Source organism: Bufo bufo, chromosome 6, assembly GCF_905171765.1.
Source record: "Bufo bufo chromosome 6, aBufBuf1.1, whole genome shotgun sequence".
Classification (NCBI taxonomy): Eukaryota; Metazoa; Chordata; class Amphibia; order Anura; family Bufonidae; genus Bufo; species Bufo bufo.
In genome coordinates, this window is record NC_053394.1 from 198078695 (window position 1) to 198092051 (window position 13357).

The 13357-nt window shown below is 46.6% G+C and overlaps 1 protein-coding gene across 1 annotated transcript in view; it reads right to left on the reverse strand.

Moving 5' to 3' along the window:
* The window catches only part of DRGX (dorsal root ganglia homeobox), a 321676-nt gene that overhangs the window by 98376 nt on the left and 209943 nt on the right, over window positions 1–13357 (reverse strand). The window lies entirely within an intron of this gene.

Consider the following 13357-nt stretch of genomic DNA (forward strand, 5'->3'; position numbering starts at 1 on the left):
CCCAGAGTGGTGAGGGTGGCAACTGCATGAGGGGTCAACACATTGGCCCCGTCATAGTGGGCAGGGTGGCAACTGCATGAGGAGTCAACACAATCAGAGTGGTAAGGGTGGCAACCACATGAGAAGTCAACACAGTGGCCCAGTCACAGAATGGTGAGGGTGGCAACTGCATGAGGAGTCAACATAGTTGCCCATCACAGAGTGGGAAGGCGGGGGGGGGGCAACAACATTGGCAGTAACAGCACAAGATAGTGGCCATAGGAGAAGATGGCAGCAGATGTTTGACATCAGGCAGGTGGCAGAATTAGAAGAGTGGCTAAATCACGTGAAGAAGAAACTGACCTATTTTCACAATACTTTAGTGTGGAACCCAGAATGATCTAGTCTGATGCATCATGCACTGGTGCATGGAAAACCTGGCTGATCTACGCCTGATTCAACTTTAAAAAGGTTAGTCTCTAAACATTTTGGGTGGAATGGCTAGTTTTCTTTATTAAACACCCGCTCTGATGCCACACTACTGGCCTGGCAGGAAAACTTGTCCAGGTATGCCACCACGTGCTGGTTCAGGTTCTGCTCCATGTCTTGATGCTGCTGGGTGGTTTCTTCAGTAGGCGGGTGAAGAAAGGTGCTTATTATAGACTCCAGACTTAAGTTACTACTGATGGAGCTACTTCTGCCCCCCTCCAGCAGTCATGGCATTTGAGCATGAGCGCAGAGGGCCCCCCCCGGTCAGACCCTCATGAGTATGGCCGATGGCGAACATAGGCGGCGGCCAACTGACTGCACAGGGCGTCTCGATAGTAAGACTCCCATTTCATACCGGTAATAAGGGTCTAACATGGTGGAGAGCGAGTAGTCATCCTTTTGTCAAATGGTGATATTACGGCTGCCACTTTGCAAGCAACTCAGCATGCATCTGGCCATTTGCGCAAGGGACTTGGAGGGTCTCCCTGCCTCCATCTCCACTGCATACTGCCACAGTGTGTCAGGGTCATCTGTCTGGCCTTCCTCATCTCCAGCTCCTCCTGCTCCTCTCCTGTCATGTGTGCAGATAAACCACCCATTTCTGTGAATGTCCTCCTCCACCATTTCAGCGCCAATAGGGCTCATGGGGCCGTGAGATGTATGCCCAACATCTCCTGTCACCTGGCCATAAAGATATATTAGCATCTGCTCCAGGACATGAAAGGGTGGAATGATTTTGATAATCTGGTAGTCCTGGCGATTGACAAATAAATTGGCCTCCTCAAAGGACCCGAGCAAACAGCTGCCACTGGCTAACATTAAAGTAACACACGGGAGTGCTCCTGTCTGTCTGCATCATCAAAAAATTGTTCATGGCCTTCCTCTGCTCCAATAGTCAGCCCAACATGTGGAGGGTGGAAACGAGGAGTAAGAGGAGGAGGAGCATCAGTACCAGTAGATGATGAAAAGGAAACACAGCTCCCTTCTGCTGAGGTGGGGGAGCTTTGACTGCTGGAGAAGGTGTGCGGGCCACTGGGAGATGCAGCGGCTGCTGCATCAGGCTGTACAACAACATTAGCACTCAGACCACTCTATGGTGACACTGCTTGTGTTGACACAGGGCTGTGGTGCCAAAATTCACAGATTATCTACACGGCCACGCAGACATCTTCCAGGGACTTGATGAAAAATTTTCACACCGGCGAGTATGGCATTTTCCCCCCACCACTGCGTGCGGACCACCTGCTGCCTGTCACGGATGGTGTGGCAGAAAGCTGGAACTTAGAAATAAACATCCAACTGGCTTGATCCCAAACTAAGGAGCATATGGGTGAGCCCTATAAAACCCCTAGAGCTCTCCCTGACTGCTATGCCCATGCAAAGATCTTTGTGGTAGACGATTGCATGCCCTCGGACCTTATGCTATGTGACACCTGAAAGCCCTATAATAGTGAGGGGACACGACCACCGGCTCCCTGCACTTAATACGGACGGAGTCAGGGTCACCTACAATCAAGCCAGCAAGAAACACAAATAAAGGAAACAGACTTATCTGAGGAATCAGGAGAAGCAGCATCCAGCAGTGAACACAATCCAGGAAAAAGTATAAACCGCAAAGTGAGGCAGTATGGGAGGGGATATAAAGGGAGACAATCAGTGCAAATAGGTGACAGCTGGGAGATGGAAAGGAGATGAGAAAGTGAAACCAAAACAATGAACATCATACAACAGGTAGAGAAGAACATCTGCCAGATCTTCTCACAGAGCTGGCGGTGACAGTACCCCTCCCTCTACGGGTGGACTCTGGACACTCAGAGCCCACCTTCTCAGGATGAGACCTATGGAAAGCCCTGATGAGACGAGTGGCCTTAATGTCCGCCACTGGGACCCACATCCTCTCCTCAGGACCATAACCCTCCCAATGAACGAGGTACTGGAGAGAACCGCGGACAATGCGAGAATCCACAATCCTAGAGACCTGAAATTCAAGATTACCATCAATAACAATTGGAGGAGGAGGCAAAGAGGAGGGTACAGTGGGTTGGACATAAGGTTTTAATAGGGACCTGTGAAAAACATTATGGATCTTCCAAGTCTGAGGAAAATCAAGACGGAAGGCAACGGGATTGATGACGGACAAGATCTTGTAAGGCCCAATAAATCTAGGACCCAACTTCCAGGAGGGAACCTTCAGTTTGATATTCTTTGTAGACAACCACACCAGATCCCCCACATTCAGGTCCGGACCAGGCACACATCTCTTATCCGCCACACGCTTATATCTCTCAATCATCCTCTTCAGATTACCCTGAATCTTTTGCCAAATAAATGACAAAGACGAGGTAAATCTCTCCTCATCAGGTAAACCAGAAGACCCCTCTCCAGAGAATGTCCCAAACTGCGGATGAAACCCATATACACCAAAAAATGGTGACTTATCAGAGGACTCCTGGCGACGGTTATTTAAAGCAAACTCAGCAAGGGACAAAAAAGAACACCAATCCTCCTGATTCTCCGCCACAAAACAGCGCAGATATGTCTCCAGATTCTGATTGACGCGTTCGGTCTGACTTCTGAAAAGCAGAAGAGAACGACAACCGAACCCCCAACCGAGAACAGAAGGCCTTCCAGAATCTGGAAACAAATTGCGTGCCCCTATCAGAAACGATGTCTGAAGGAATGCCATGCAATTTAACAATGTGATCAACAAATGCTTGCGCCAGCGTCTTAGCATTGGGTAACCCAGGAAAGGGAATGAAATGCGCCATTTTGCTAAAGCGGTCCACTACTACCAGAATCACAGTCTTCCCCGAGGAACGAGGCAGGTCCGTAATGAAGTCCATGGACAGATGCGTCCAAGGACGGGAAGGAATTGATAACGGGAGGAGAGAACCCGATGGCCGTGAATAAGGGACCTTGGCAGGAGCACAGGTCTGGCAGGCTGCCACAAAACCCTCCCCCGTCTTACGAAGAGCCGGCCACCAGAATCTCCGAGCAATGAGATCCACTGTGGCTCTGCTCCCCGGGTGCCCAGCAAGGACAGTATCGCGGTGCTCCTTAAAAACCTTGTGTCGTAAAGCGAGAGGCACAAACAACCTCCCAGGGGGACAAAGATCAGGAGCCTCTGACTGGGCTGCCTGAACCTCTGCCTTCAAATCAGGATAAAGAGCAGAGACGACCACCCCTTCAGCCAAAATGGGACCCGGGTCTTCAAAGTTCCCCCCTCACGGAAAACCACGTGACAGGGCATCTGCCTTCACATTTTTAACCCCAGGGCGGAACGTAACAACAAAATTAAACCTAGAAAAGAACAAAGACCATCTGGCCTGTCTCGGGTTTAGACACTTGGCCGATTCCAAGTAGGCCAGATTCTTATGGTCTGTAAACACGGTAATAGGGTGTCTGGCTCTCTCTAACCAATGGCGCCATTCCTCAAAAGCTAATTTGATGGCCAACAACTCCCTATCTCCCACATCATAATTTCTCTCTGCAGATGAGTTTCCTTGAGAAAAAGGCACACGGTCGCCATTTGGCAGGAGAGGAACCCTGAGATAAGACCGCACCCACACCCACCTCAGCAGCGTCCACCTCAACAATAAAAGGTAGAGAGACATCAGGTTGTACCAAAATGGGAGCGGAATCAAAACTCTCTTTGATACTAGAAAAGGCTTTAAGCGCATCTACCGACCACAAAGAAAAATCGACCCCCTTTTTAGTCATATCAGTGAGTGGCTTAACAACAGAGGAATAATTCAAAATGAACTTTCTGTAATAATTGGCAAAACCCAAAAACCGCATCAGCGCCTTCTGATTCTCAGAAAGCTCCCAATCAAGCACAGCGCGGACCTTCTCAGGGTCCATGCAAAAACCAGAAGCGGAGAGAAGAAAACCAAGAAATTGAATCTCCGGAGCCGCAAACACACATTTTTCCAGTTTAACGTACAATTTATCATCCCGCAGGTGGTCTCGATGAGTCTTGAAATCAGGAGAAAAAATCAAAATGTCATCCAGATACACCAGTACAAATTTTCCCATTAAATGATGAAAAATGCTGTTCACAAAATGTTGGAAGACGGCCGGAGCATTCATCAAACCAAAGGGCATAACCAAATTCTCGAAATGACCCTCAGGGGTATTGAAGGCCGTCTTCTATTCGTTTCCTTCCCTGACTAGGTTGTATGCCCCTCTTAAATCCAACTTAGAAAAAACCTTAGCCCCAACAATCTGGTTAAACAGGTCCAGGATCAGAGGAAGCGGATATGGGTCACGAACCGTGATACGGTTCATCTCCCTGAAATCCAGACAAGGTCTTAAAGAACCATCTTTTTTCTTAACAAAAAAAAACAGCGGCAACAGGTGACTTCGAGGGTCGGATGTGTCCCTTTCTCAGGCTCTCAGAGATATAAGTACGCATAGCGACTCTTTCAGGTTGGGAGAGATTGTATAAACGTGATTTTGGCAGTTTGGCGCCTCGGATGAGATTAATAGGGCAGTCGTACTCCCGGTGCGGGGGCAACTCCTGGACACCACTCTCGGAAAACACATCCGAAAATTCAGAGAGAAAAGATGGCACAGTCTTGGTAGAAACCTCTGAAAGAGACGCCGTGAGGCAATTCTCTCTGCAAAACTCACTCCAACAATTTATTTGCCTTGCATGCCAATCAATGGTGGGGTTATGTTTAGTGAGCCAGGGTAGCCCCAACACTAGAGGAGTAGGTAATGCTTTAGACGAAACATAATATATCCTCAACATGAGCGTCACCCACAGTTAAACGGATATTGTGAACTATGCCCTTTAACGATCTTTGAGAAAGTGGAGCGGAGTCGATAACAAAAACAGGTATATCCTTTTCTAAAGTGCATACCTGGAAACCATGCGTTATTGCAAATTGATTATCAATGAGATTGACAGCTGCTCCACTATCTACAAAAATCTCACAAACAATGTTCTTGCTGTCTAGCGCCACCCTGGCAGGTAGGAGAAAACGGGAACTACAAGTAAATGGCAAACCTTCAATTTCCGCATTAACCTTGCCAATAGTAGCAAATGGAAAGTTTTTAGAGGGTTTTTCTCTTTTTGTTTTTCTTTTATTACCCTCAGAAAACTCCATGAATCTCCTAGAGGGGCAAACATTAGCCAAATGATTTATACCCCCACAACAGAAACAAACTCTCCTCTGAGAGCTGAATCCTCTACTATCAGAGGCAAGCAAACCCAGCTGCATGGTCTCTTCCTCAGAGGGGTTTGAGAGAGACTGAGACCCCTGTGCACTGAATGATACAGCCCCAGTGTCCTTGGACTGAATATGACAGGAAGGAGTAGTCTCCTCTCTCTCTCTCTAAGATGCCTGTCAATGCAAACAGCTAGAGACATGGCTGACTCAAACGATGCTGGTTTCTCATGAAAAGCAAATGCATCTTTCAATCTTTCCAAAAGACCATGGCAAAATTGACTTCGGGGTGCAGCATCATTCCAACCAGTATCAGCTGCCCATCTCCGAAATTCTGAACAATATATCTCTGCGGACTGTTTACCCTGGCATAAAAGACGCAGTTTAGATTCAGCCAGAGCAATACGATCCGGGTCATCATATATCTGTCCCAGGGCTACAAAAAATTCATCCACCGATCGGAGGGGCTGTGCCCCGACCGGCAGCGAAAAGGCCTTAGACTGAGCGTTATCCCTGAGCAGCGAGATGATGATCCCCACCCTCTGCTCCTCATCACCAGAGGAATGGGGAAGTAGGCGAAAATGGAGTTTGCAAGCCTCTCTAAAGCGAACAAAATTCTCACTACCCCCGGAGAACGTATCCGGAAGCAAGATCTTAGGCTCAAAACAAACTCCATGAACGCAAGCAGAACCGGTCACCTGAAACTGAGACACAGTTTTACGGAGATCTGCTACCTCCAGTGAAAGACCCTGCATGCGGTCAATCAAGGCTGAAACCGGATGCATGCTTAAGACGGTTATGGCGGTTTATAATGTCACGGATGGTGTTGCAGAAAGCTGGAACTTATAAATAAACCTCGACTGGCTTGATCCCAAACTAAGGAGCATATGGGTGAGCCCTATAAAACCCCTAGAGCTCTCCCTGACTGCTATGCCCATGCAAAGATCTTTGTGGTAGACGATTGCATGCCCTCGTACCTTATGCTATGTGACACCTGAAAACCCTATTATAGTGAGGGGACACGACCACCGGCTCCCTGCACTTAATACGGACGGAGTCAGGGTCACCTACAAGCAAGCCAGAAAGAAACACAAATAAAGGAAACAGACTTATCTGAGGAATCAGGAGAAGCAGCATCCAGCAGTGAACACAATACAGGAAGAAGTATAAACCGCAAAGTGAGGCAGTATGGGAGGGGATATAAAGGGAGACAATCAGTGCAAATAGGTGACAGCTGGGAGATGGAAAGGAGATGAGAAAGTGAAACCAAAACAAAGAACATCATACAACAGGTAGAGAAGAACGTCTGCCAGACCTTCTCACAGAGCTGGCGGTGACACTGCCTCTATGAACCCGTGCACCGCTAGTTGTTTCTGGACAGGTAGGCTCCTGAGTAGCAGACGGTCTACACCAGGCACGTTTGGCTTCAGACCTCACACTGCTGCCACCCTGCTGACTCACAGCCACACTACGACCCTGTTGGCTCAGCCACTGCTTCACGTGCAAGCTGCCACCCTCATCTTATGATGATGATGAAGCCCCCTCTTCACCCGGCTCCCATGTACGATCGGCTACATCATCATACACTACTGTCTGCACATCACTGATGTCACCCTCGCAACACCTGTTTCCACATGACTCTCATTGATATTTGCCCACCTACCAGAGGAAGCAGTGGATGCCTCCTTCAGCAGGAGTAGCTTCTGAATGTCCTCAATAAGCTTGTTCTCGCTGAAAAGCTCAGCAGAGCCGAAAGCATACAATACTTCCCAAGCAGAAGGAACAGAAAATCAAAGAGGTAGGTTTAGGACAGGTGGGGCATCTTAAGGAGCTTGTTCCTTAGCCATGCCAACTAAGTATGGTGTCAGAGGAACCCACTGACTCCTGGCTGGGGGCGTCTGAAGATCGAGTTAACCATTCAAAGACAGCTAGGTTGCTGGTCAAAACACGACCGCTGGATGACAATGGCAGCGCTGGCCTGTCACTGCGACTGCTGCTACCCCCCCTTCCTACTTCTGCTGCAACTTCTACCAGCTCTAGAAACATTTTTACCACTGCCCATTCCCTTAGAAGTCCCTGGCACTTGTCTGTCAGACATACTGTACTGTAACTGTAAGTGTAAAATAGCAGTAGCGTCAGGCTGCAATTTCACCCTAGAATCAATGGATGTTCTTATGTATAAAACATGAACCCCCCCCCCCCCCCAAAAAAAAAATCGGTAGTATCAGGTCACAATTTCACCCCAGAATCTAGGATGAATGGATTTACTTATGTATAAAAGAATGTAAACACCCCAAAATCTGTGGTATCAGGCAGCAATTTCACCCTAATTACACAATTAAGGATTAACGGATTTACGCATGTATAAAAGAATGTAAACACCCCAAAATCTGTAGTATCAGACCACAATTTCACCCCAATAACAGAATCAAGGATTAATGTAATTAGTTATGTATAAAATAATGTGAACAACCTAAAATCAGTAGTATTAGAATGCTTTTTAACCCCAATTAGTGCAGCAAGATATAATAGAATAGCTTATCTATTAGCCAAGCTTTGTATTGTTCAGTTGGTCCCTGCTCTCTTACCTATCGTGTGGATAGTGTGCCTCCCAATTACCTCCCTACACTATCTCTAAACTGTCCCTGAACTGTTCAAAAGTAATATTTTTTAAATAAAGTGTTTCCTAATAACTCTCCCTAGTGCCTGTAACGTCTTTCCCTGCACTCAGTTCACTGGAAAATGACAGAGACCAAGCAGGATGAGGCTTTTTATAGGGCTGTGACATTATAATGGCTGGCTATCTACTGTTTGGGTGGCTGCACTGCATTATGGATGATAGCTCATTCCTTGGCTTCTTACTTTCTCTTTCTAACATGTGCAGCAGCGATTTTCGAAACATTCTACTTGTCAATGTCGATTCGCTCAATGGCGGCTGCATGTATTACAAAGTGAAAGTAAGAAGCCCAGGACCTTGATATGAACCATAATGCCGTGCCAAACATTACTAACCATTGACTTACATTGATTTTCATGCCTAATCAGGTTTGTTCAGTTTGTGTCCGGCCCCAAAACGCAACTGAACTGATGTATTCTAATGTATCCTGACCAGTTTTGTCCCCATTGACAATGAATAGGGACAAAACTGATCTGCCGGATCTCAAACCTGAATTAAAAATACAGATATGAAAGTAGACTTAATTTGTTAGTTTATACATAGAATTACTGTGCCTCAGTATTAAAGAGTGGTGTAATATCTCGCTGTGTTTATCTTGTTCAACTGCTGCCACATTCTTAGTTAATCTGTTATATTACTGACACAGTTACTGTACACTATGGCCAACAGACAGTTGCCTGGGCTCTCCAGAGGAAAGGACAGTGGCAAAAATGTTGCTGTAGCCGGCACAAGTAGCAGCAGAAGAAATTGGGTTGGTAGCAGCCACAGCAACAGGCCAAAGCAGCCACTGTCATCCAGCTGTCGTGATTTGACCAACAATCCAGCTGTACTGGAATGGTTGACTCGCTCTTGAACATCATCTCAAGTGGCCACAGATACTCATAGCCAGGAATCAGTGGGTTCAACCGACACCATGCTTAGTTGGCATGGCCCAGGAACTGCTTCTGTGCCATCAACTGTCCTGAACCTGTGCCTCTTGCTTTTGCTGCTCCTTCTGCTAGCGGAGACTACCTGTGAGGAACAGACTAGCACTGCACGGGTTCATAAAAGCAGCGGCAGGTAGGCATCACGCAGTGTTGGAGGGAAAATGCCATACTTTCTAGTGTTGGAATTTTTCACCAAGTCGCAGGGGGACATTATCATGGTGGTATGCAGGATGTGTGGGCAGAAAGTGAGGCAAAGCCAGGGTGCTAATTTTGGCACAACAGCCCTGTATCAACACATGAAGCGTCACCATAAATTGGCATGGGAAAACCTTGCAACTCATTTAGTGTTACAGCCTGATGCAGCAATTGCTGCATCTCCCACCAGCCCGCACCCCATTTCCAGCAGTCAGGGCTTGACAACTTCAGCAGAAGGAAGCTTTCATTCCTTCCCATCAACTTTAATGTCATCTATTGCTCCTAATGCTCCTCCTACTCCTCATCACTTGTTTTGACAGCAATCGATCATCTAGGTCAGGGGTGGCCAACCTTACAGACACAAAGAGCCAGAAAAAAGACTGCTAGGAGCCGCAAGGTATCCGTTTACACAAATATGCGTGCACACGACATTATTACTGCAATTGAGTTATCAAACATTTAAAAGTGCATTTAAGGGGGCGTGGCCTGACTGGGGATGTGAGAGGACGTGCAGAGCTGAACTCCCGGCTGAACATCCTGTAATCCATTCTTCTCCCCGTCCATCTGGGGCTGTAACGGCTCACCGATTCAACGAAGTGCTTCCCCAGGGGTCCTGCTACCGTACCTCTCCGCCATGCGCTGTCAAAAGGCCAAAGAGAAGGAGGGAAGGACGGTGAAAGAGACACCCCAGCAAGGCAAGATGGTGCCGGACAGTCAGTGAAGCTGCTGGATGTGGCAGCGCCACTGGAAAAGTTTGCTCACACCACTGAATCTGTTCATCCTGCGCCGGCCCTGAATGCTGTTAAGAGGAATTCTCCAGTGCCTCCATCGCAAGATGACAACATTTCAGAGGACTCTGAGGTCAGTGATCTTAATGGCAGGATGGCCGCCTCAGCACTTGAGCCTACTATCAAGGATGTCTTTTCAGCGGTGTTGCAATGCAATAATGCAATCACTGCGCTTACTACCAATGTGGGTGGCCTGAAAGCTACTAAGGCAAGACATGAGGCAAGTCAAAGAGCGCATGAGTGAAATGGAGGGCCGCTTAAGTGATTTGGAAGACCAAATGCTGCCAGTTAAAAGGGACATGCAGCATGTGATTCACAATGTCACCATGCTTATCTCCAAAACTGACGACCTGGAAAACAGGCTGCGGCAAAATAATGTGCGCATGATTGGTATGCCAGAACGTACCGAAGGAACAGATGCTGTTAGATTTGTGGAAAAGTGGCTAAAAGAAAAAATAGGAAAGGAAAAACTGTCTCCTCTGTTTGCTGTGGAACGGGCACACAGGGTGCTGTTTCGCCACCTACCACCAGGTGCACCACCGCGCCCTTTATTGCATAGAGTCCTCCATTTTCGTGACCGGGATGCCATTTTGAGAGGAGCAAGAGACTGCACTGATCTGACTATTGATGGGAACCAGATCTCTTTGTTTCCTGACTTCTCACCTGACGTCCAAATGAAGCGTGCACGTTTTATTGATGTTAAACGCAGACTGCGACTATTACAGCTTCCATATTTTATGCTATATCCTGCGAAACTGCGAGTCATGGCGAAATTTGAGGATCTGGGTGCAGCATGTCAGTGCTTGGACTCCACTGAAAAGGATTTAAGGGAGGGCACTTAATCTGCTGATTGCCACAAGTTATTATGCTATCACCTTCTACCTTTTCTCTATATGGACAGCTGATAAATGCCGGGTCATGTTGTTGGTTAGATGCCTGCAAATAATAAGTGGGGGGCAGACTGAGTGCTTGAGTCAAGGCTCTACCCAGTACTGGAGACAGCCTTTATTAATGTTTGCACTATGTCCTTTTCATCAGTTAGGAGTGGTATACTGTAAGGGGGGAGATCTGATATATGCTAGCATAGCCGGGAATGTATGCCACTTGCTAGTTTTTTTTTTAACGTTCCCCTTGTTTGCTATTGCATATTTGTTTGTATTCCCCAAGTTCAGGAAATTATTTTCCCCAGGGCTTCATGTGTATGTGAAATGTCTCTATTTGTTCTGTATGGGTTGGGAAGGGGGAGGGGGGGTGGGAGGGGCTGTGAGACCTTATTGACTAGACACCAGTGGTTATATGTGTATGACCGGGGCGAGGCTGCTTACGGTCCTGCACTGCTATGGTTTAAAAACATAAATGGGTACCCTTAGAATAATTGCCTGGAATGTGAGGGGGCTCAACCAACCTGCTAAACCCAATGCCGTCTTTTATGCTCTCCAAACGTATCAACCGGCAATTCTGTGCCTCTCAGAAACTCATCTCACTTCTGAGAGAACACATCTTCTTCATAAGGCTTGGGTGGCACAGAAGTTTCATTCCTCCTATTCCACGCAATCGAGAGGGGTGAGCGTGTTGGTGCATAGAAATGTTCCCTTTATATCGAGGGAGATACATGTGGATGATGAGGGTCTCTTTATATGTATTAACTGTTCTGTGTTTCATTACCAAATGATACTAGTGGCCGTTTATATACCTCCCCCATATTCCTGTGAAGTTCTCAAAAAAGTATTATCCTTCACTTCCAAATTTCCAGATCTGCCAGTTCTCATAATTGGTGATTTTAATACGTTCTTGGACAAATCCCTAGATAAATTCCAATCTGATAGTGGGGCCTCTGGCCCTTCTCTATACTCATTAGCCAAGACGCTCGCTGAAATAGACTTGTATGATTTGTGGAGGTCCAGAAATCCCGGTGTGAAGCAATACTCCTGCTACTCATTATCACATAGTTCTCTTTCTAGGATAGATCTCGCTGTGGGATCTAAGGGAGTGTTAGATAAGGTCCAGGATGTTAGGTACTTACCCCGTAGAATTTATGACCACTCCCCGTTATTGGTAGTATTGGATTTAGGGAGAGAGTTATTGGGTCCGAGACAACCATGGCGACTAAACCCTTTTTGGATCCAGTTAGTTGATTATGGCACTGTGATATCTGCTGCTCTGACTGACTTTTTTTTTACCAATAATGAAGGTTCAGCTAGTCACTCTATTATCTGGGATACAATGAAAGCTTATATTAGAGGGACATACATTAAACTGATTAGTTCTCATAAAACTAAAAGCAGGGCACTTACGACAGAACTGCTGGATAGAGTTCAGACTACGGAAGCTAAATACATCTCTGACCCCTCCCTAGAAAATTCTTCGCACTGGACGGAGGTGCAAGATCTACTGAAGGAACATTTGATTAGTAGGGCTGGGGACAAACAATTTTTTAAGACTCAACATTATTTTATGGAAGGGGAATGTACGGGCCACCTACTAGCTACTATTATTAAGACCCAATCGGGCCCATCTTGTGTATTGGGAATCACTAATAAAATGGGCGTATAGGTATCGGGAGATGATAACATAATGAACATATTCCATGAGCACTATGCAGATGTCTATAAGTCCAGACTAGGGATTGACTGTAGTGACAGAGAGCAATACCTGCATAATATCCAGATGCCCAGCCTGTCAGATGATCAGAGGTTATTACTTGATGGGGACATTCAATTGGAAGAGATGGTATTGGCGGTGCAGTCACTTCCTAACGGAAAAGCACCTGGGGGAGATGGCTAACCTGGGGAATTCTACAAAAAACATCAAGACGTTTTGCTCCCGCATCTCCTACAGGTGTTTAATGAATCTTATAGGACAGGTATTTTACCTAGCTCTATGAGAGAAGCATTGGTGGTGGTGATCCCTAAACCAGATAAGGATCTCAATATGGTAGATTCATATAGACCCATCTCACTCTTAACAGTAGATATAAAAGTGCTGGCCAAGGTACTTGCTAATAGGCTCCTGAATGTTATCTCCCACATTATACATGAAGATCAGTGCGGATTTATGCCAGGAAAATCCACGTCATTAAATCTTAGGCGTCTGTTCCTCAATATTCAGATGAGGGGAACAGAATGGGATGTG